The sequence below is a fragment of the Hibiscus syriacus genome, unplaced genomic scaffold (genome assembly GCF_006381635.1).
Source record: "Hibiscus syriacus cultivar Baekdansim isolate YM2019G1 unplaced genomic scaffold, ASM638163v2 tig00110885_pilon, whole genome shotgun sequence".
NCBI classification, from domain to species: domain Eukaryota; kingdom Viridiplantae; phylum Streptophyta; class Magnoliopsida; order Malvales; family Malvaceae; genus Hibiscus; species Hibiscus syriacus.
In genome coordinates, this window is record NW_024062897.1 from 260,432 (window position 1) to 285,030 (window position 24,599).

Below are 24,599 nucleotides of genomic sequence, written 5' to 3' on the forward strand. Positions count from 1 at the left end.
AGTGTTTTTCCTTGACATGTTGTTATAGTTGTCTTTACCTTACCTGTTTATTCCTTGAAATTGTGTACTTGTTATATTTCTCTGTTTCTTCCTGAGGTGCTCTAGTGCTGCACAACTAGGTGTTTTGGGACCGTTACTATGTTGTACTAATATTAGTGCTGATTCTGGAATGGTCTAGTGCTGCACAACATTCTATGTTGTATTTTAAAGATGGTATGAGTGATGCACAACTAAGCAAGTCTCAAAATCTTATGTTCTTAACACATGCTTTACACCGGAATCCATGCAAAGCCAAAACCAAAATTCAAATCAGGAGCTATTTGTGAGTCAACTATGGCGTTGAATGTGGAGCAGCGTAACACCTCGGTTCTGAATGTTGAGCAGAAAAATGCAGTAAGTGGTGCCGAGTTATTGTTGAATGTTGGCTTACATGGGTGAACAATATATTTTTTTTAATTGAAAGTGAAAGAACATAAACTAAATTATAGAGAATAATGTTAAACTACATTACATTTAATTATAATGTTTATAAATTTTAATTTATTTTGTTGTTAATTATTTTTTTGCATAATGTGGGTTTTAATTAAAATTTATGGTTGTTAATTAGATAAAACTACATGATATATTGCATAAATGAAATATGCAAAACCAATTAATCTAAGCTAAAAAAAGGAAATTAGCGGCGTTTGTATCCAAAAACGCTGTTATAGATCTGACCTTTGCGGCTTTTGTTCCTAAAAACGCCGTTATGCATCTGATCTTTTGCGACGTTTGTTCTAAAAAATGCCGCTATAGATATGACCTATTGCGGCGTTTGTTCCAAAAAACATCGCTATAGATATCATCCTTTTGCATATAAATATCAACCTTTTGCATATAAATATCAACCTTTTGCGGCGTTTGTTCCAAAAACGCTACTATAGATCTCAACTTTTGCGGTGTTTGTTCCAAAAACGCCGCTATAGATCTTGACCTATTGCGGCATTTTTGGTTCTCAAATGCCACTACCTTTAGCGGCGCTGGTATTGCCAGCGTTTCTTGCGGCGTTTTTTCTATCGCCGCAAGTACTTTTAGCAGCGCTACGCCACTATAGAACTAAAAAACGCTGCTAAAAAACAATTTTACTGTAGCTACTTACCCATCAGGGCCACCCAATTAGCACTTTGGTAATGCTATTGCTATGCATGCTTTTGAAAAAAATAATTAGGTGATCAAAATGGAGTCAAAATGATAATTGAGTGACTAAATATGTAGTTACCCATTTATATAGGAGGCATAATTTAAATATTTTTCCGATAAATTATTTTTTTAATTAAGCCTATTAATTATTTTAATCGTAAAACAAAGGCAAATAAGACTAGTAATAATAATATTTAACTATTTATGTGATAGTTTGTCATGCTTTTGTTCCATTAATTGAAGTACTGTCGGTAACAATTTCAATGATTATAAAGGGTAAAAATATTTGTTGGTATTTAATATTAGTATTTATATATATAGTGTGATATCTAATTTTTATTTAATGGTGCATTCAGATATTGAATTTTTTTATGTAATTAGTTATTCAAGTGTTTTCTTTAGTATAATTAGGTACTTAATATTTTTAGGGTAAAATATACAAATGGTATCTCGATTATAGGATAATGTTTTATTGAGCCTCTCGACTATTAAAAGTTACAAAATAGTCCTTCGACTATAGTGAGTTGTTTTGTTGTGTCCCTCTACTATTAAAAAATTACAAAATGGTCGTTCAACTATTCATTATGTTCCAAATTCATCTTTTCCCATGAATATCTTTTCATTTCCTACTGTTAATCTCAACCATTTATATTTTCACTCATCCAATAGTCCTAAATATGTGAATATATAAATGTATGTATGTATGTATGTATGATTTATTTATGGTGATTAGGGATGACCATGAGTCGGGTCAGATTTTTAACTCATTCGAATCCGACTAAAAAAATTAAATTTCTCCATCTACACCCGAGTCGACCTGAGTTTAAGACTGTCACACTACCTAAAACTTGACCTTATTTTTTAAGTCAAAATTTACATTCGGTTTGATTAATATATATATATATATATATATATTTATTAAGTGAAATAAGGATCTAATTGAGAAAATAAAATATAGAAAAGTATTATTATATTATCTCTAAATATATAAGCTTTAATTATAACATTATGTCGAGACATTTAAGTTTTTTTCACCTTAAACCTGAACCAACACTTGAAAAAATTCAATCTAATTTAAATTCAGATTTTTAAAATAAAAAAGTTGATCTAATCAAATCGAAAACTGTAAAATCCGGATGAAATGAACATCTCTAATGGTGATCGCTTAGGGTTTAGGTTTCATGCCATGGTCCGTCCCTATCATAGTTAAGGTGTAGTCAGGTCAAGAGATGAACCATGTTTAGGGTTTAAAAGTTAAAATATTTATTTCTAAATGTTCACAGTTTGGTTTTATCATTATATTAAAATATAATTTAATAATCTTCAAAGGGACTAAAGAGCAAATGTGCCATTTTAAATCTAATAAAAAAATTGTCAGCCTTAATTCATGTTTAAATTACTATTAACTAAATGATAGTTTAATTGAAAAATAATACAGTAAGAAGTATGTCTAGTAATGCTACAACAAAGGGAAACAATTTGAAGAGGATAACATATTTTTTCATCAAATCCTGGAAGGAATCAAAGGGATGTTGTTTTGAAGGTAAGCACTGGCAGCGGCGACGCCGCTTCCGAGCTTAACCGTATATCCGACATCTTTCAGTATTATCTCCACACCAGCTAAACAACCCAACAGCTGCAGCTGCAAATAGATTGAATGATAAAACATAAGATATGCAGTTGTCTACCGTCGAAGCTAGTCGCCGGCCGGCCGAGTATCACGTTGAAGTATGCTGTTTTTGGATGTAACTTGTAAGTTAAGATATTACCTCATTTAGGTGACCAAGATGTCCTATTCTGAATACTTTTCCGGCCACTTTGTTGAGTCCGAGACCTAAGCTCAAATTGTATCTCTTCCATGCCCTTTTTAACGATTTCGGTACTATCGATATTTGGGGGAACAAGGACTGCAGTCACGGTGTCACTGTGCCATTCCTCCTTTTGTGTGCAGTTCTTCAGGCCCCAGTCCTCCACCGAAAGCCTGTTTAAAAAGTGGCATGCAAGAGCTCAAACAAGAACATTGTTGGACTGTCTTAAGGACTTAAGTCTTAAATGGTAACCGATAAACGGAATCCGAAGACGTCGAAGAAAGAAAAGTGTGGCTCACCTTGTCGCATGGCCTAAACGGCTATGCCTAGCAATCACATTGTCAAGTCCTTCTTCGAAAATAGATCAAGAGAGGCTCTGAGGCCATATAATAGTTGGATTGATGGGGTGTATGGCCAAAATGTTCCCAGTTTGTAAAACTTGAGGTAGTCGCTCCAGTCGAAGAAAACTCTAACAGATTTAGCACTTTTCGATGCCTCGAGAGCTTTGGGGCTTGCACAAACAATGCCGATTCCGGTGGGAAGAGAAAGTGCCTTCTGAGAGCCGGTTAATGCAACGTCGACTCCCCATTCATCCATACGGAACTCAAGGGCACAAATTGAGGAAACTCCATCAACGAGAAGTAGAGCAGGGTGCCGATTCGGGAGTTGTTATCGGAATAAATTCACTGCTAAAAGAACATAATTACACTTACCAAGTAGTTTTCTTACTGTAGCCAGGTTGTTGGTGACACCGGTTGCAGTCTCGTTGTGAACAATGCAAATAGCCTTGATCGTGTGTGTGTGATCGGCCGCAAGTTTTTCAGCCAGAATATCTAGGTTAGCACCTTTACCCCACTCACTTTCAACCACATCGACGTTGAACTTGAGACGTTGCTGCTGATCGATCCAGAGCAGACTGAATTGCCCGATAAGGAAAGATACGATTCGATCTCCGGGGGACAGGGTATTAGTAAGTGCACTCTCCCATGCACCAGTTCCTGAATGCAAACAGCAAAAATAACATCAGAAACCAACAGAAAAGTGAGATTCTACCTTTAAGAACACAACAATTCTTGTGCCATTGATATATAAATTCCTAAAAACTAAAAACAATGTGAGCATAACTCGTTTCGTACGATCCAAGTAACATATATTTTCGTTTGAAACTAAAAACTTTCTGGCTAAGAATCATGAACACCTGTAGTTGGAATCAAGAAAGGAGTTCCGGTAGTAGTCTTGAAAATCTTCTTGACATCCTCAAGTAGAGTCTTTGTTATTGCAGGAATGGCAGGGGAACGGTAATCCTCGTTGTTCCCGTTCATGGCACGAATAACAGGCTCCGGGATGTTAACTGGCCCGGGAACGGAGAGATGATTCCTTCCTGGTCCATACACATAGTCCATCTTTTCTACCTCCAAGAGATGTCACTGGTAAAATTTCTCTGACCAAGAAAGGAAGAACTATGTCTAACGCATATTCATATATATATATACATACATGTAAGTCTAAACATCAAAAGTGAATTATGAACATACGTAGGTGAAGTGGCAGTGGCAGTGGCGTACCTTGTCCAAGGAGATTGGATGGTCTGGTTTTGTGGCAGAGAGAAGAGGAAGATTGCATGGCAGGCAAAGCCAAAGAGGGGGAGGCTTCGAGTTTTATAACATCGAGACCGGGAAGGGAGAACCAATCAAAATGAATGTGGATCCTTCCTAAGTGGCTCGACTCGAACATGCCAGATAAGAGTGAAAACTATGGCTACGGACCATTTGCATGGAACCCTATCCCATATTATACATATTTAATATAGTTGAAGGAAGATGCCAAAATGTAAGAACCCAAACAAAAGAAGGAAAACCCTAAACCCTGATGGTCACCTTAACAGCGATATGTTAGAGAAAGAAAGTGAAATGAAACAGACATGAGGTGGGATTGGATTACGATTCAAGAGGCTGAGAACTCAAGCAAATGTCACCAAAAAAGATGATAAAAGTAGAAGTGATATGAGCCACACTTTGGCCTGTTCCAACCAACACCACAAACACAACATTTAAATAACCCTCGTAATGTAATAATAACAATATCGTTCGAAATTAATATTATACGAAAATAATATCCGTAATAACCATTTATATGCACAGTTATAATAAACATAATATTATCGGATACGTAGCCATAGTCATAATTTAAATACCAATACACAAAGTCCCCAGATTTTGTTTTGAGGTCGACTATCAAACTCGTCTGCTGCACATTTCAACCACTTTGTACTGCAATTTGTAACCACTGAAGAGTGGTGAAGATACACAAAAGAAACCACCATGTAATTTAGAACTATTATTATATTTAGTAACGGATCCATGTCATGTTTAGGGGGCAAATGTTAAATGTTTATCTTAAATTTTGACTTTTTTATTATTTATTTTATTGATTTGTTCATTTTAAAATTTGTATTTTTTTATTATCTATTTTATTGATTGTGTCCAATCTAAAATTTTATTGTTACACATCTCCATACAAATATTTTATATGTTGATATATATATATATATATGTGTGTGTAACCCTAAAAGAAATTTTTGAATTCACTACTAACTACACACTGCATAACAGAAATGATAAAAACACTAGCCCAAACGTGAGAACTTATATAGGGTGGCCACTTTTGTTTCCAATCAAGGGCGGAGTTAGGATGAAATTACGGGAGAGATCAAGTTGTTCATCTTTGAAACTAACAATGTTCTAAAAGGTAATTAAACCACAAAAAAATATAGGTTTGGGGCTTAATTTCACTAATTTTAAAATTGTCATGTACTAAAATGCAACTAAACCAAAAAAGTTAGAGACAAGACTTAATTTCATTTAACTTTAAAACTATTAATGTCTTAAAAATAATTAAACCAAAAAATTATAGAAAGGTTAGAACTTAATTTTAATGGTTTCAAAACTTTTAAGGGCTTAAAATACAATTAAACTATAAAAGTTGGGTGAGCCATGTCCCCCTTCTGCCCCTACTGTTTCCAATTTGTCTTATTTTGACCATTAATTTGAAAATGTTACGATTTTTTCAATTAAGTTATCAGTATGTCCAATTATGGTAATTTATGTTATTAGTATGTCTTATTTCGATTACTGAGCTGTTAACTCTTGTTAATTTAATAACGCAAGGTGTTAATAAAAAATTAATTTCAAATTTAACCCATAAACTTATAAAAATTTATTTTTCACCCTTCTGAAAAAAAACCTACCAAAAAAGAAAACTTCTCTTGAAAGGCAAAACTTATCTGTGATCAACAAAAGAAATTGTTGCTCTGCCATGTACTTCAAACTTCAAATCATTATTTTCAAAAAAAAAATCAGTATTTGAGCTAATGTATCTCTAATTCATATGTATCATCGGAAAAAGAAGGGAATGTACCGATTTTCTTAGAATTTATCCGACAAGAAAGGTTGCTTCTTGATAGAGTGCTCGTTAATTACGCCATTGAGACTCCTTTGATTGTTGCAACATTGCTTGGACATACAGATTTCATCAAAGAGATGTTATGAAGAATGCCAGAGTTTTCCAAAGAAGTCGATTCGAGGGGTTCGGTGCATCTTCACTTGGCATCAGCGAAAGGGTATGTTCAAATAGTTAAAGCATTTCTATTTATGAAGGGTCAGGTCGAAGTTTCGAAGGAATTAGTCTGTGTCAGAGCACGAGCAGCTCGGGTCGCGGTGGATGCTAAAGATGATTATGTCAAGAATGACTACATTGCACCTAGCGGGTTGCTTACAAGCAAATTGAGGTATGAATTAGATTGGATTAAAGCCTTTTTAAATCTGCAGACAATAGAGTTTTTCCTTTCAGATGTGAGCTTCGAAGCAAGTGGACTAAAAATGCCAATGGCTCGAAAGATTTTGATATCGAAGAGTCCCTTCGAGATGCTCGAGTGCTAAGAGTCGTTGACATTTCGTATCCGGGAACTGGAATTGGGGGATTGAGGACAGAAACACCTTTAATTGCTCACAACGTTCCATAGAATATCAATTGGTGCAAAAGACTACCAAGAAGAAAGACTGGTTTATGAGAAATTGAAATTCATGGTTTAATAGCAGATGGAAGCCGGAGCTATTATAGTCAGTACCTTGCTGCCAAAGCAATAAGTTCCATTGCATAGTTATTGGATTGCCTTTCAAGCAAAGGTTTTTCATATGGCTTATGACCATGATTGTGTGGATTGATATCGACTTCAATAGGCATCGACTGAAGGTGGCGATAGCAGCAAGTCTAGGATTTGGATTAGAGAAGGTTCTGTTAAGGAAAAAATAGTTTTCCCCCCACTTAGAGAGTGAAAAAAATTTAAAAGTTTAAGAGTAAAATTGAAAATTATTATTATTTATTAATGTGTCACGTCTACGGGTGAGTATTCGATTGAGTCGAGTCAAAATATTTCGAATTAATTGAGTTGAAGAATCTTATTTTATAACTCAAACTTTTTTTGAAGTTTTTTCGAGTCGAGTTTATGAAATCCGAATTGAGTTGAGTTGTTCGAGTTGTTGTTTAAATTTAATTGTAAATATTTATAATTATATTGTACTATTTGATTTCAATTTAAACGATTTTCTATAACTATATACAATATACATATATATTTATCCATATTTTTTCATATGTGATATACATATGTCACACAGAGTTGAGAGACTCGACTCGAACTTGAAGCAATCCACTAACTACAAATTTTTTTTGAGTTATTCGAGTTTTATTTTATAACTCAACTTGAATTTGAAAACTTTTTCAAGTTGAGTTTATAAAATTACGAGTCAAGTCATGTTGAATCGAGTTTCTAAGCATCAATTCAAGTTGAAAAATTAGGTTTTGTCAAGTCGAATTTTTCTCACACCTAATAATACCATCAAAAATCAAAATAGAATAATAACCAAAGCATAAGTGTTTCAAAATCAATAATTAAAATAAGATAGATTAAAAACAAAAATGACTATGCGTATAATTTACTCTTTATTATTACTTTTATAAACTCATCCAAACCAATTTACTCCTCTTTTATCGCATCTAAAACAGTTTCTTTTCCACTATCTTTCCCTCTGGAATTTTGTTTTCTCTATTTTTTTTTTACTTTTGTTTCCGATCAGACGATAATTCGAAAAACGAATCGTCTTCCTCCTTTGGAATCGGGAACCTTTCACCTTGGGCTCCGCGACCCGAACCGCCTGAAACCCGTTAACCCGGGAGAGGCCCGAGAGAAGACGGTCTCTTTGTTTACCAAAAGAATTTGACAGCGGATTATGGTTCATTATTGAGGCGATTTAAAAAGGCGTGCACGATTATTAACCTAAGCTCCTTCCCATACCCAAAATTTTCATCTCATTAATATAAAGGACTCTCATTTTCTTTTCTTAATGGTCATGGTCAACCTTTTTTAGAACAGTAACCGGTTTTTTATTTTTGGCGGTCGATTTGTTTTTCTACTATATTTTGCCATTGAGGCTATGAATTTAGGGTTTTGGGTTGCCAATTTTTTGCTATATTTTTTTAATTCTAGGGTTTGTTAATCGGAGTTTCTCGTGTTTGGAGTGACGGATGTTTCGTTTTCTTCGTTCGAATTCAAGTTTTGCGTCGGCCTTTTTGGTTAGGACTCTCGATTGTTTGGTTGATTGGTTAGAATTTTGATGGTTTTGTCCTCCAATTCACTTGACAAGTGTGACACTCCCTCAAATCTCTGTATATTTTACAAAGAGGGAGTTATTTGCTTAGGAATCTCACATGAGAGGATGGCATTTTTTCGGGACTATTCAAATGAAACTGTCTCACATGATGTATTGGAAGAGAAAAGCCAGGGAGAAAGCACTTGTAGGATTCAAGGCTCTGTAGCGAATGGTGATGTAGGTGGGACTTACAGCGAAAGAGAATTTGATATTAATGCACAGTATCAAAGTGACGGCAAGCAAGATGGTGCTGTTAGGCTGCATGATGAAGTGGCTGCTGATAACGGTGCTGGTGTTTCAAATTCGAATTTTCAGTCAGCAGGAAGAAGAGTAAGTCAGAGGAAATGGGGTTCAACTTTTTGGAAGGACTGTCAGCCTATGGATCGCCAGGGAGGATCTGACTCAGGGGAGGATTCAAAACCCGACCACAAGAATTTGGAAGCTTTGGAATATAATTCATCTGATGAAAGGTTGGAATCTGAAGATGATGAGGCGCTGAAAGGCAAGGCTCAAAGGGGTTTTTCTGATGTTCCTGCAGATGAGATGTTATCCGATGAATATTATGAACAGGATGGGGAAGAGCAACGTGATACCATGCATTACAGAGGATTTAACAATTCTGCTGGGTTGAATGCTAGGCCAAAGTCTAAACCTGCTTCTGCTAGTACCACTATGTCCAGGAGTTCAAGAGCTTTAAATAACCGTAACTACGATGATGAAGAGAACAATGATGATGTAGACTATGAAGAGGAGGAAGAGGAGGAAGATGGTACATTTTATCTTCCGATTATTTTATTTTTCTTCTGTTACTCCTATGGCAGTGCCTCATATTGGGTCACAATTGAATTTGAATAAACAGTTCATTGAATTTGATGGATGATAAATGCTCCTTTGATTTTTACTATTAAACAGTTTCAATGCACTCTTGATTTTGAGGTGTCAAGTTTTTCCTGTCTTATTTGCAGAAGATGACCCTGATGATGCCGATTTCGAGCCTGACTATGGTGTTGCAAGTGGTTATGCTGGGAACGAGGTTAATAATTTTGTTTGTCTACTCACCATGTGTTTTGATTTTATGTTGATGATTTATATTTAGGATACTTTCTCATTGTGTAATTTTCTGAAGGCAAATCTTATGCGATTCATTCTTTTGCCCGAGTAAAATGATAAACAACTAGAAAGGAGAATGTTTATAAGAAGCTCTATTTAATTGTAGGAATTGAAGCATAGATAATTATTGTTATTGGTTTTTGAAAAATATTTAATCCTCATTAAGAGAGAACATTCTTCTCTCTCTCTCTCTCTCTATCTCGTGCTGGTGTTGAAAGAATTATTCTTGCAGGTTTGGAATGGTTCTGTTTTAGGTTTTTGGGCTGAAAAAATGTAGTGGAATGACTATTGATATAGGTGGTTATGTTTTGGGAAAATGATGAGCCAATTGATGGATTTCAGGATATAAGGAGAAATAAAAGATTCTTTTACAATTCTATTGAGATTGAATTTATGGGGACCGATACTAGCTGGCAGTTTCATGGGATTTTATTTTATTTCCTTAATGAGGAAATGCATAGGGCGTATTTTTATAGATTATTTAAATTTTGGTCTTATTGCATTGGCTTCTAAGGAAATTATGGTTTGAGCATAATTCTGCTTATTAGGGTCTAGTTAGGTTCTTACTTATCTATTGTGATGTGTGAAAGACTAATAACTAGATTTTTCTTGTTTTCTCTAGAGTTTATGAACCTTTTATACTGTGTGGTAGATTATCCAGAATTGCTTTTTCTTTTCTTTTCTTTAATTAATTGTGGTTGTAGGGGTGGCAAAATGAACTTGAACTTAAAAACCCGACCTGAATTATATGAGGCCTAGCCTGAGCCATCTTAATTTGACTATAAACTCGAACTTGAAAAACTCAAGCTTCAAAAGGCCTAAACTTGAAAAAATCTGAATTTAAAACTCCGGAACTCGACAAATCTAAATTTGGAAAGGCCTGAATCCAAGAGACCCAAACTTGTTAGAGCTTGAGCCCAAGAAAGCCTGAACACAAAAGACGTTAGCGCAAAAAAAAAAAAAAACTTGAACACAGAAATTCACGTGATAACTTCTTGAATAATAGAAGTTGAATACCGAGTTATTATATATATAAGCATAAAATTTTTGCATTTTACAAATATATAATAAACTCATTTCATTCGCTAAAAGTTCTGCATTTCATAGTGAATAACAATACAAATTATAATGAATGAGATTCAAGTTAATCTAATAAATTACTTTAAATATCAATATAATTAATTTATGATATAATTATCTTTATAATAAAATTATTTAAAGCAATTGATGTTATATAACAAATTAATGTTATACCATTTTGATGCTAACTAATATTGATTTTAATAAAAATATAATTAAAATATTATATCACAACAAAGATTACTAACGTAGATATAACTAATTACACCTATTAAGTAAAAAGATATAATGATATCTAATATATATATATATATATACATATATATATAAAACCGAATCAAACCCGAACTTGCAAAAACCTGACCCCAATAATGTTTGAATTGAAAAAGACCTGAATTCAAAAAGCTTCAACCCTATATAGCCCTACTTGAACTTGGTCAAACTAGCCCAATTGCCAACCTCCAATTGATTGTTCTAATCCCTTTCCTAGCCTCTGGATTTCATTGGTTTTTAACTTCAGACTGTTAAAATTAGTTTCAAACTTATGTTCTATTTTCGAGGTTGAATAATGGAGGGGATTTCTGGAAGATATTTGTTCTTTTCTTAAAAATATATTCTACAGTGGTCATTAAGCTTGACCCATGATAGCTATGTTGCTTATGCCTTAACATCAGCCTGATGCATCTTCTTGCTAATTTAGTTTGCTAATCAGGATAAAGATTGGGATGGTGAAGATTCTGAGGAAGAAGATAATAGTGATTGTGATGTAGATATCTCAGATGAAGAGGATTCTTATTATAGAAAAAAAACTAAGGGCGTGCAACGGGTTAAAGTTGGACTTGGTGCGAAACCCACTAGAGAACATAAATCCTCCAATCGACAAAGAAGAGGGAGATCATCATTTGATGAGGAGGAATACTCAGCTGAGGGTTCTGACAGTGAAAGTGATGAGGATTTAAAGAGCATGGTTAGAAGAGGTGGAAATAGCCGTAAAAGTAATGCTTGTTCTAATATGTTCACAAGCGTGGGAAGAAACAGTGATGTTCGTACTTCTAGTAGGTCTGTTCGGAAAGTATCGTACGTTGAGAGTGAAGAAATTGATGAAAGCAAGAAGAAAAAGACGCTAAAGGTGAAGTTTTCTTATTTGGTTATTGTTATTATTACTTAATTGGCTGCATGTAAATTGGAACTTCTGATGTAATGTAGGTTATCCAAGTTGGTATTTGTGTACTTTGTGGATAAATGTTATATTGACTCTCTAATCAGGCATTCTGTTGCATATTTTTTCTTCTGTATCCATGTTGTATGAACCTTATATTTGTTAATTAAAAATTGTTTGGCAAGGATCAAGATGTTTCTGTTACCTTTAATTTGTTGTTTTTATTTTGCCCTTCATATATTTTGTAGATTAGTTGGATCTTTGTTACTGATGCAATTATTTGATTATAATGAACCTGTGAGATATAAATTATTCAAGCTAGGATCATAACATTTCCCAGTAGTGTTTATATCCTAGGCGATTTATACTTTCAAAGCATGAGAATGGAATAAGTAGCATTTACTTGGCTTTTCCCCTTTAACATAGTTCAAATTAATATTACCAGAGATTCCTTGTTTAATATGTGCTGACTTTAAATTTGAAATAGTTCTAAACATCAAATAATCCTAATAATTTCATAAAAAAGAGATATGGGAGAGAGAAAAGTAGAGAGAGAAAAATTAAAAGGGAAAATAGTTTCCGATGAGGTCTGGAAGGCTTTTGTCGATAATCTTAGTAGGAGAGTTTCTCGGCGGGAGCTTAGGGATATCTTTTCGTCCCATGGGACTGTGGAGAGAGTTTTCATCCCGAAAGAAACCAAAAATCCAAAATACAGATTTTCCACTTTCGCTTTTGTTCAGTTTGAGAGGGAATCTAGTTTGAAGAGGGCAATCGAGATGTTGAATGGTTCACTGATAGATGGGAGAAGGATTTCTGTTGGAGTTGCTAAATACAATGATGCTCGTCCAAGGATTGTGGCAAACAAGAGTCCAGGTAAGTTGGTTCCAGATTTGTCCACAGCAGGACCTCCTAAGTTGAAAGAGGTAGATTTAACCAGTAGGAGTGTTAGAGATGATAGAACGTACATAGATGCTTTACTTACTGAGGTTACGAGGGTGAATGCATTAGAGTATAGGGAGAAATTTTCTGAAGGGAGCCATAGGGAGAAAACCAAGAAGAATGTATTGGAAATGTATATCCCAACTGAGGGTCGGAGTTGGGTCAGAAGATCTTTAACGGGGATTATTAAGCTCTCTCTTGATTTTAAATCAGTTTATGAGTTTTTCCTCAGTAACGGTTATGAAGTTCAGATTGCTGGGTGGGGTTATGCCCGTAACTCCTGTGCTATCATCTTCAAATCTCAAGAGGAGATGTCGGAGGCATGGACAAAGAAGAGAGGTGTTATAGGCTTCTGGTTTGACAGATTGGCCCCTTTACTGAATGAAGAAGGAGTGCCAATGGCTTTCTGCCAGCTCGAGTTATCTGGGGTGCCTCTGTTATGCTGGGATGAATCTTTTTTGGAACAAGTTGCTGGGAGATGGGGGAATAACGTAGAAATTCATGAGTCCACAAAGAATAGGGATGATCTCACGTCTGCTAGAATTCTTATGAGAGTTGCTAGTCCTTTTGATGTTCCTGATATTATTACTCTCGGCTCCTATGGCAGATCGTATAGAGTCTCCATTAAAGTTGGATCAGTTAGTGAAGATTCAAATCCTTTTTTTAAATTTTCTCCGACGACCGGAACATTTGGGAAACAGTTTAGTGAGACAGGGTCTGAGGAAGGCGATTATAGAGGGAAGTCAGATTATGAGGAAAGCTCAGTCAAATCAGCTGAGACGCTCCGACAAAAGGTTAACTTGTGGATTGAAAAGGGCATGGCCTTTGGTTCAGAAGGTACTGATGGGGAAAAACAACATCTTCCAAGACTTACTAAACATGGGAAAAATATTAATGAAGGAGTGTCAGATGGTCAGAACCTTGGGAATATCAGAGGTGACTTTGCAGGTCTGGGTATCAGATTTTCAAAAAATTCGGCTGATGGGCCAGAAGCCCAATCTGAGGACTTTGATCTGGGTGGTTTGGAGGCTTCAAACATAATTCCTTTTGGGCCAGCGTATACAATTAATAAATTTGGTAAGTTGGTCCAGAACAGGGGAATTGCAGAAGCAAGCTGTGTCAGAAAACAATATAAGGGGTTCAGCTCTATTCCAGGTTCGCCCGGCAGTGCGGATCTGGAGGTTAATAACACTAACTCTAAGCTGACAGCTCCTAGTTCAGAATTATCAAAGAGCTTTTCAAGGGGCAGAACGAGGGTGGTGCGTAGAAGTTCCCTTTCTACAAAAAGTGAGCCTCTTCAGAGGAGGGAAATGGCTAGCTTTAGAAGAGTCTACAGAAGATGTAAGGAGAGGAATTACTGGTACGGGAATGATCAAAAAGAAAATAATGCTACAGAGGATGTGATAGGCCTAAAGAAGGCTAATGAACAGGATTATACGACGGTTCTCCAGATTACTACAACATCAGAGTCTAATTTACGGGGCAGTGAGGTTCCAAATTTAGTGGATAAAGCTGGGGCCAGGAGTTTGGTTGAAGAGTCCGAAGGTGGTGTTAAAGGAAAACATTTGTCTATCTACAATTATGACCCTACTAAGAGAAGGGCAAAAAGAATTCTGGTTAGAGAAGCTTTGGAACATGTCAATATTTATACAGCATCGTCTTCAGGTTTCTCGGAAATCTTGGATGAAGCAGTAGTTACATGGCAAGTTAGTCAGATTCTGGGGGTTTCTTTTACACAGGGGAAGGAAGCTTTCTTGGATAAAATCATTGAGCTAGAGAAAGGTTTGAAGGAGGCAAACTAAGTTGCCATCTTGGGGAAACTAGATTATTCATCAGTTTTTATGAAGGATAAACTAGCTATAATCTCATGGAATGTCAGGGGTTTGGGAAAAAGAGAGAAACAAAGAGCAGTTCAAAGATTAGTCTCCAACTATCATCCTTCTTTTCTTTGGTTACAAGAAACTAAAACAGAGAACATCCATAGGTCTTTTTTGAGAAGGAAGGGATTGAATATTTTTCAGGGGGTTGTTGAATCTCCAGCTACTGGTTCTTCAGGGGGGTTATTATTTTGTTGGGATGAAAATGTGTTTGAAATGGAAAACCACAGCATTAACAGAAGATTCATTGCGGTTATAGGGAAGTTCAGGTTTAATCAGTTCAGAAGTATTCTCATTAATGTTTATGGACCCTTAGTGGATGGAGAAAAAGAAAGTTTTTTTGAAGAACTGAGTGTGTTCATTACTGGACAGGAGCTGCCGGTTTGTGTTGGAGGGGACTTTAATGTCTACTTGTGTGAGGATGAGAAGGTGGGCAGAGCTCAGAACATACTTTCAATGAGGATCTTCACTCAGTTTATTCAGTCAACAGGTTTAATTAATCTGCCTTTGAATGGGGGAAGGTTCACTTGGTGCAATAACCAAGATGATCCGACTTTTGTTAGGTTGGACAGGTTTTTGGTGGACGGAAAATTCTTGGATGGTTTTCCCGAGGTAATTCAGTCACTTATTCCTAAGTCTAATTCAGACCATAATGCTATTCTTTTACAAGATGGCGGAGTTGATTGGGGGAAAAAACCTTTCAGACTATATAATTATTTGATGGAGGAAGAAGGTTTTGAGGAAATGGTCTGTCACACTATAGCAGATTGCAAGAAGGATGGGAGAAAAGCTGGAATCCTAAGTGTTTTGAAGAAGTCTAAGGTTGCCATTAAGAATTGGACAGGGCAGAAAAATCAATTTCTGGGAGCCTCTATCTCAGATTTGGAAAGGAGAATTCACAAGTTAGAGGAGGACGTTCAGATGTTGCAGGACAGTTCGGTTCAAGGGAAAATCGAGGAGTTACGTAATTGTAGATCAGAGTTGTGGAGATTCCTGCGAATTGAGGAACAAATTTGGCATCAAAATTCCAGAAAGAAGTGGATTGACGATGGGGACCGAAACACTAGATTCTTCCATACTTGCGCTTCAGTTGGAAGAAAACGGAATGCGTTGAATGCCTTGTTAATTGAGGGGAATATTACTCATGATCCAGCAGTAATTAAGGCCACTGTTAAAGAGCACTTTTTTAATATTTTCAATAATCGGTCTACTTTGGATGTGGAAGACATTGGGTTGACGTTTCCTATAATTTCCATGGCTCAAAACATTTTTTTAGAGAATGAATTTTCAGAGGAGGAGGTTTGGGAGACTTTAAAGTCTTGCGATAGTAATAAGGCTCCGGGGCCCGACGGATTGAACTTAGGATTTTTTAAAAGGTTTTGGTCTGAACTTAAAGGTAACATCATGCAATTTTTTCACAGATTCCACAGGGGGAAAAATTGGGAACATGGTATTAACCATACCTTTATTACCCTTATTCCTAAGGGTTCTAACATTGGAAGTTTAGATGATTATAGACCTATTAGTCTAGTAGGAGGTGTATACAAGATTCTTTCCAAGTGTCTGTCAAGGAGGATTAGAAGCTGTATGGGAGAGATCATCAGCCAATCACAATTTGCTTTTATACCCGGTCGGCAAATTTTGGATTGCTCCCTCATTGCTAACGAGGGCATTGATTATTGGAGGAAGAAAGGGCTAAAGGGTTGTGTTTTTAAAGTAGATTTCAAAAAGGCTTATGACACGGTCGATTGGCCTATCTTATTCAAGGTGATGGAAAAGATGGGATTTGGTTCGACTTGGATTAGTTGGATCAGGAAATGTGTCTCTACTGCCTCCATTTCAGTGTTAGTCAATGGGTCTCCAACCGAGGAATTTCCGATGGCCAAGGGACTAAGACAGGGGTGTTCACTTTCACCTTTGTTATTCAATCTAGTAGGGGAGTTGTTGAATTTATTAATACTGCGGGCTGTTTCTGAAGGACTATTTTCTGGTTTGACAGTTGGTAAGGAGGAAGGGTCTTTCAAGCTCACACATTTACAGTTTGCTGATGATTTAATTATCTTCTGTGGAGCTTCGAAAACACAGATAATGAATGTGAAGAGGGTACTCAGAGTTTTTGAGGTTATGTCAGGGCTGCAACTTAATCTAAAGAAAAGCAGTTTGTTTGGGATTAATATATCCCAGGAGGAGGTTCAGACCTGGGCAGCCTCTATTGGTTGTTCGGTGGGGAGTTTCCCCTCTAATTACCTCGGTCTCCCATTAGGGGCAACTAAGAATGCATCGGATATTTGGGAACCGGTGGTGCAGAATTTTCATACTAAATTAGCGGGTTGGAAGGCTGCTACACTTTCTTTAGCAGGGAGACTGGTTTTGATCAAATCGGTTCTGTCCTCATTGCCTACATATTTCTTGTCTATGTTCAAGATTCCAGTTTCAATCCTTAAGACTCTAAATTCGATCATGTCTAATTTTTTATGGGGAGGGGGAGGGGGAAATGGTTCAAAGAAGATTCACTGGGTTAAATGGGATGATGTATGTAAACCTAAGAACGAGGGTGGTCTGGGAGTCCGGAATCTGACTAGTATGAATAGAGCATTGCTAGGGAAATGGTGTTGGAGATTTGCAAATGAGAGACACTCTGTTTGGAGGAATTTTATCTGTAGTAAATACAACATTGATTCTTCAAGGTTACTGTTTGATAGCAAGGTTCCTCCTCAATCTTCTTGGCTTTGGAGATCGGTGGTTAACAATCATTACAAACAAGACTCCTTTGGCTCTAAGTTTCGAAGTTTGTGTAGTTTTTATGTTGGAAATGGTAAGCTTATTCGTTTTTGGCAAGATAATTGTGCTGCAGATTATCCGCTTCTGTTTCTCTTTCCTAGATTGTTTTCGGTTACTTCTAATAGATCTGGTAAACTTTGTGAGTTTGGGGAATTCCTTCCTTCTAGCTGGGTTTGGGATGTCCAAATCAGAAGAAATTTAAATGATTGGGAGGTTGAACAATGGTGTAACTTGATGAGCTTTATCTCTCCCTATTCTTTGTCTAAAGATTCCAGCGATATTTTACTTTGGAAAGGCAATGGGGATGGTGTTTTTTCAGTCAGTTCTTGTATTAAAAGGTGTGCTTCTGGATCAGATGATGGTTGCTTCTGGAATAACATTATTTGGAGAGGTTTGGTACCCCTAGAGTTGAGTCTTTAATGTGGCAGGTTGTGCTTGGCAAGCTAGCTGTTAAATCCGAACTGATCAGAAGAGGGGTTCAAGGTATCGAAGATGATTTATGCCCTCTTTGTAAATTGGTTGAGGAAACTTCCACGCACTTATTCTTTACATGTTCGGTTGCATGGGCTATGTGGTACAAGTTTTATAATTTTTGGAGATTTAGTTCTGTGCTTCCTGCTGATGCAAAAACCTTTCTTACTGCTTGGGATGAGTTGAAATCAAATTCTTCTATTTGGGCTTTCATTCCTGGGGCTATCATTTGGACCATTTGGAAGGCCAGAAATTTTATTGTCTTTGAAAGGGGAAAGCTTGATCAGTTAGAGTTATTTTTCTTATCACGGGTTAGGTTGGCTTCTTGGTTTCTAGCTAAGCACAAGGACGTTTCTATTCATAAGGATTCCTTGATTATGGATCCTTCATTAGCAGATTCCTACTCGCCCTACAGCTCTATGAAGTCTTCCTCTCTCCCTTGGGGACCTCCCCCTTCGGGTTTTTTAAAATTGAATGTGGACGCAGCCGTTAGTAGTGACTGGAAGAAATCGGGTATAGGAGGTATTTGGAGGGATCATTCAGGTTCAGTCCTAGGATCTTTTCAAGAGCCAGCTGGTCCGGGACCTCCGACTATGACTGAACTTAAAGCTATTCAGAGGGGCATTTCATTATATGCTTCTGCTCAAGGGAGGGTCAAAGATAGGCTGATTGTTGAGAGTGATAGCAGAGTTGCAGTAGACTGGATCAACAATGTTAATTCATGCCCAGGTGTTTATGCTTCCGTTGTTAGGGATATTGTTGACAATCTTAGAGCTTTGGGAGGGGTTATAAATTGGGTTGCTAGGTCAGCTAATATGGACGCCGATGCTTTAGCAAAGGCTGGAATAGGCTAATTTTTATGTTGTTTGCTGTTTCAGTTTAGCTTTTGATTCCTGTTCGGGTGGGGTTTACGTAATGTTGTAAGGGTTATTTCGAAGAGATTTATCGAGGTTGTAATCTTATTTTCTTTAAATGAAATATAAGGCGCTCTTTTCCTCCTTCCAATGATTAAGGAGCTCTCAAGATCCATTAATCAAGAAGGAGGTTTTTAATGAGGCCTTCTAATCTTATCAAAAAAATATGTGCTGACTTTCCAATTCTGTTATTGAAATTGATCTGGTCTACTCTTCGTTTTTTTTGTGTGTTTCCTTTTGTTTTGGTTTTGGTTATATGTGTTAAGTCTCGAACTTTGAACTTTCTTACTGGGATAGGTGTTGTATGGACTTCGCATACCTGAATGGGAGATAATGAAGCAGCCTTGTAAAGCTCTGTGAACTGTTTTGCCATGTAGTGAATGTGGGTGGTTGACATAAATGTGCATCTTTATGGTGAATTTAAGTCCACGTTCTTGAAACATCTAAATCTCATGTTGTTTAATTAATACATATGTATATATTGAAAATTGTATATTGCTTGTTTAGGATGAAGCTGAAGAGGAAGATGGTGACTCAATCGAAAAGGTATTATGGCATCAACCAAAGGGCATGGCTGAAAATGCTATTCAAAACAATAAATCCACAGAACCTGTTCTGTTGAGCCGCTTGTTCGATTCTGAACCAGATTGGAATGAGATGGAATTTCTGATTAAGTGGAAGGGCCAGTCACATCTTCATTGTCAATGGAAATCATTTTTTAAGCTACAAAATGTGAGTAAGATCTTGTTTATTAAGTGTATGATGATGCATGTGTCTTGTAAGAAGTGTTATTTGTGGAGGTTTATTTCGAGTACCATGGTTTTCTCTCCTTCTGATTACTCATGCTTTGTATTTTCATGTGAGTTTCCAGCTTAGTGGTTATAAGAAGGTTATAAATTACACAAAAAAGGTGACGGAGGATATCAGATTCAGGAAGGCACTATCACGTGAGGAGGTACTTTGCATCTTTAACTTTGTGAATTTCTCATTCCAGGTTGATGATCAACCAAACACTTTGGATAATTTACTTACTTCGGGCTCTGAATATATTATCTATCAAAATTGTATCTAAATATATATATTATCTGTGCCAGCTTCATGGGTCATTTTTTATGGTAAATTAAAAGGAAATAATTGCGACAATTGGCATAGCTTCTTTTTTTTTATAAGAATTTTAGGCCTCGTTAAAAACCTCCTTCTTGATTAATGGAGCTTATATGAACTCCTTAATCAGCGGAAGGAGGAAAAAGTGCCTTAAGATTTTATTGAACCATAAAATCACATAAGATACAACCATCATACACCCCACCAACCAAATAAACTCGAAACAACCATAAAACATCCAAAATATAAATATAGAATCAGCCAATTCCTTTTTTAGCTAAGGCATCAACCTCTAAATTGGCTGTCCTATTAACCCATCTAACAACACCTTCTAAAACATTAAGCCTATGAACAATATCTTTAATCAAAAAAGCATAAACATCAGGAACTAGATCCACTTCCTTAATCCAGTCTACCGCAACTTTGCTGTCACTTTCAATAATCAGACATCCCTTCCTCTCTCGTAAATTCGCATAGAACATTAGACCCTTCTGAATAGCTTTTAATTCCATAAAAGTTGGAGGGCCCGGACCAGCAGTTTCCTTGAAAAAACTTAAAGTCAAACCAGAGGAGTCCTTTAGAACACCTCCTATCCCACTCTTCTTCCAATCTCTTGTAGTAGCCGCATCAACATTTAACTTTACAAAACCTTGAGGAGGAGGAGACCAAGGAAATTTAGTTACAAGCCGATTAGGATAAAGAGAGCACAAATCCCCTAATGAAGGGTCTGAAATAAGAGAATCCTTAGGAATAGACACCTCTTTGTACTTAGCAAGGAACCAAGAAGCTAGTCTAAACCTTGCTAGGAAAAAATACTCAGCCAAATCCAACTTTCCCCCTTCAAACACAATAAGATTCCTAACTTTCCAAGTAGTCCAAATAACTGCCCCAGGAATAAAAGACCAAATTGTAGAGGTAGACTTCAAATCCGCCCAAGCAAGTAGGAAGTTTTTCGCATTAACATGCAAAACAGACTTAATCTTCCAGAAATTCAGAAATTTGTTCCAAATCGTCCACACCACGAACAGTGAAAAAACAAGTGCGAGGGAGACTCCACTTCCCTCTTACAAAGAGGGCACATAATGTCTGCCAGATTTAACAGTGTATACCTCATCTCTAGTACCTTTCCAAATCACCCCATCACATAACTCCGTAGATAGAGAAACAGAGGAAATAGCATTCATCAAGTTAACTCACTGTTCTACTTCCCAGTCGTTTAAATTTCTTCTAAACTGCACATCCCAACTCCAACCCGATGAGCTGTAATTCCCAAATTCAACCAGTTTACCCATTCTGTTGTGGAAATGGAAAACAATCGAGGGAAATAATTAGAAGGATAGTCCCAAAGCCCAATTATCCTGCCAGAACCTAATCAATCTGCCATCCCCAACTCGGAAAGAATACAAACTTCTAAACTTAGAGCCAATACTGTCTTCTTTAAAGTGATTCATAACCACCGATCTCCAAATCCAAGATACTCTTTGTGGGACTTTGCTGTCAAACATAAACCAAGATGGATCCATATTGTATTTAGAACAAATGAATTCCCTCCAAACAGACCCCCTTTCATTAGCATACCTCCAACCATTTTGCTAGAAGAGCTCTATTCATGAAAATAAGATTCTAACACCTAAACCCCCCTCGAATTTTGACTTGCACACATTCGGCCAGTTAACCAATGTATCTTATTTTTACCTACTCCCCCTCCCCATAAGAATTTCGCCATAATGGAGTTGAGAGATTTAAGAACCGCAGCTGGTATCTTAAATAAAGATAAATAATCGTAGGGTGAACATAGAACCGACTTTATTAAACCAACCTTCCGCTAATGACAGTGAAGAAGCCTTCCACCCCGCTAATTTATTCGTAAAATTATTCACCATTGGATTCCAAAGTACTGTAGAGTTTCTAGTAGCACCCAAAGGCAGTCCTAAATATTCAGAGGGAAAACTACCCACAGAACATCCGATAGAATTAGCCCACTGCTGAACTTCTTCCTCGTTCAAATTCACACCAAACAATTTACTTTTCTTCATGTTGAGCTGTAAACCAGAAATCACTTGAAACACTCTAAGCACCCTCTTCACATTTAAAATCTGCGTCTTAGATGCACCACAAAACATAATGAGATCATCCGCGGACTGTATATGAGATAATTTGAAAGCAGCCGCATCCCTTCCTATAACCAGTCCAGAAAACAGACCCTGTAGAACAGAAACTGAAGCTGTGGTTATACACTTTCTGATCCAACCTCTCCACCTGGAACTAAATCCCTTTTTCTCCATTACTAGAAGCAAAATGTCCCAATCAACCGAATCATACGCTTTCTTGAAATTTGCCTTGAAAACACAACCTTTAAGACCATTTTTCCTCCAATAATTCACTCCTTCATTCACAATTAAAGAACAATATTTGTCTCCCTTGGGTGAAGGCAAATTGAGTAGGACTAATTAAGTCTGAAATACAGCTCCTCAACCTCCTCGATAGGCACTTAGATAGGATCTTATATAATCCACCAACTAAGTAAGCTAATAGGCCTATAATCATCAAGGTTACCACTGTTAGAGACCTTAGGAATAAGAGTAATAAAAGTATGGTTGATACCATGATCCCAATCTTTCCCCGAATAGAAGTTGAAGAAGAACTTCATAATTTCTCCTTTAAGTACATGCCAATATCTCTTGAAAAAATCCAAATTAAAACCATCCGGCCCTGGGGCTTTGTTGCTATTGCAAGACTTTTAAGGTCTCCCATATTTCCTCAATAAAAAATTAAACTCTGCTGAATCGAAATTCTGGAAAAATCCAACTCGATTTCTTTCACTTCTAAGGTCGATTTGTCATTAAAAGCCTTAAAGAAGTGTTCTTTGACAGTGGTTTTTATAACATTTGGGTCTTGAATAACATTACCCCTGCTTATAAGAGCATTCAACGCATTTTTTTTCCTCCTAACTGAAGCACATGTATGGAAGAATCTGGTATTTCTGTCCCCATCTTCTACCCATTTGGATCTAGAATTTTGGAACCAAATCTGCTCCTCTATCTTATGCAACTTCCATAATTCTGACCTTAACTCCTTTAACTCAGCTGCTTTCTCATCATAAGTATCATCTTGCTGCTGTTGGACCTCCACTTCTAATTTTTGAATCTTCAATTCTATTTCTGAAATTAAAGCTCCAGGAAACTTTTCTCTTTTCCCTGTCCAATTTTTAATGTCAGTTTTGGTTTTTTTCAGAATTTTGAAAATTCCAGCATTCATCTGTATCTCTTTACATTCTTGAATTGAAGAACTGATCACATCCTCAAATCCTGCTTCATCCATCAGATAGTTAAACAGTTTAAACGGCTTTTTCCCCCAATTTGCACCTCCATTCTCAATTATTACTGCATTATGATCTGACAATGATCTTGGCAGCAACGATTGTGTTAAATCTGGAAAAGCTGCCAAGAATTGGCTATCAACCAAAAATCTTTCCAGCCTTACATAGGTAAGAGAATCTTGGTTATTACACCAAGTAAACCTACCTCCACTCAATGGCAAATCGATTAAACCTGTATTAAGAAGAAAACGATTGAAAATCTCTAAAGAATTCATGTTTTGGCCTCTACCAATCTTCTCATCTTCATGTAGATACACATTAAGGTCCCCTCTAACACAAATAGGCTCAGAATGTCCTCCAATGAACGTGCTTAATTCTTCAAAAGAAACTCTCTTTCTCCTCCTCAACCGAAGGACCATACACATTAATAAATCTGCAACTGAAATTATTTGCCCGAAATCTCCCCGATATAGCAATAAATCTTCTGGATGTACACTGATTTTGCAACTAAAATACATTATCATCCCAAAACAACAGTAATCCCCCTGACGAACCAATCGATGGTGACTCAATAACCCCTTGCAAATTATTTAACCCACTCCTCATAAAAGACCTTTGAATTTTCTCCAATTTCGTTTCCTACAACCAAAGAAATTGAGGACAGTATTTGGAAACTAGCCTCCGAACAGCCCTTTTTTTCTCTATTCTACCCAATCCTCTAACATTCCATGTTATTATAGATATCTTTAACATCATCATAAAAAAATCAACCAACTAGTCCCCCCGCAAAATCCCCCTGTTTGTCCATCCTCAAGCCTTTTTCCAAACTAATAATCTTATCCAAAAAGGCTTGTTGTCCTTGTTTAAAGGAAATACCCAACATCTTACTTATCTCCCAAGTAGCTAAAGCTTCATCCAATAAATCTGAAAAACCTGAAGAGGAAGCTGTTGAAATGCTCACTCTTTCTAAAGCTTCCCTTAACAAATGTCTTCTAGCTCTTCTGATAAAAAAACCCGATTCAAAGCTGTGATTATCACCCATTAACTGCAATCCTTCAACCACCCTCTCCACATTCATATCCCCCGAATTCGATCCATCATTCACATCCTCACAACCCTGAAACTCTGCATCCACTGACAAGCTATCTAG

The 24,599-nt window shown here is 36.7% G+C and overlaps 2 pseudogenes; one reads left to right on the forward strand and one right to left on the reverse strand.

The window, feature by feature from the left end:
* Positions 1-2,656: 2,656 nt before the first annotated feature.
* On the reverse strand, positions 2,657-4,599 carry LOC120144212 (annotated as a pseudogene).
* Positions 4,600-8,077: 3,478 nt separating this feature from the next.
* LOC120144206 overlaps positions 8,078-24,599 on the forward strand; it is a 35,606-nt pseudogene continuing 19,084 nt past the window's right edge.